Raw genomic sequence first — 1085 nt, forward strand, 5'->3', positions numbered from 1 at the left:
GGATCTGGCAAGCTGGTAAGATACTAAATATGGGTGATATATAATGAATACTTTCTATTTTGGATTGCCTGTTGCAATTGCATAAATAATAAGGTTAATTCTGAATTATCATGAATAAACTCAGCAGTTTCTACATGCAAAACAACTCTTTCTGCATAATGAAAGTCAGTAAATATATTAAGAGAGTCAGGCAAATCTAATAATACCATAAGAATTGTATACAGCTCTGATTTTTGATCTGAAGTATTTGGGCATATAAACACTTTGCTCATTTTCTCTGACTCATCGCCTGGCATTCCCAACTTATTTGCATCTGAATAGAATATAGGTGTTTCTGGAATTGGCGTTCTTTTTATAATACGTGGGAGAATCTAATTAGTTCTTTTTATAAGCTGAAGACACTGACTTATAGAATATTTGTTAATTTCTCCCAAAAGTTGCTACGAGCTCTTTGCCAATCTTACTGATTACCCATAATGACATAATCTTGGCATTAGTATGAGGTACTATGATTTCTTCTGGATGCATTCTTGATTATTGACAAAGTCTTACTCTACCTTTTATGATTAAATCAGAAATTTTTTACATATGTCTTAAATTTTTTACTTTCTTTGTTGCTAAGAAAATCGATTCCATAATACTTACCTTTCATTTGCATAATGAGCCCAGTAGGAGAATGAGTTGAAAGCAAAATAACCAAAATACAATCAACTTTGGGATATATGCCATCTCTGTTTTACCAGAGTCAACCTGTCTGCTTCAGCTGTTAACCAACTGGGACTGTTTCTTCTAACCTCTGAAACAAATTACTTAACTCTTGAGTAATTAATCCAATGGTGGGCTAAAAGGGAATTAATACCTCACATTAATTTTTGAAAATCATAAATAGTTTGCAGCTGATCTCTTCTGATCTGTATTTTTTTTGTGGTTCAATTTTTTTTGTTGACTTATTTTATAACCCAAACAGATAATAAAAATCTCCTCACTGTAATTTTCCAGGAGCAATCTTTAATCCCCAGCATGGCAGAATTCATGTTTTCTTGAATATTTTCTCTATAGTATCTACATTAGAATCAGCCAACAAA

Source organism: Psammomys obesus, unplaced genomic scaffold (genome assembly GCF_907164565.1).
Source record: "Psammomys obesus unplaced genomic scaffold, mPsaObe1.curated_primary_1811, whole genome shotgun sequence".
NCBI lineage: Eukaryota > Metazoa > Chordata > Mammalia > Rodentia > Muridae > Psammomys > Psammomys obesus.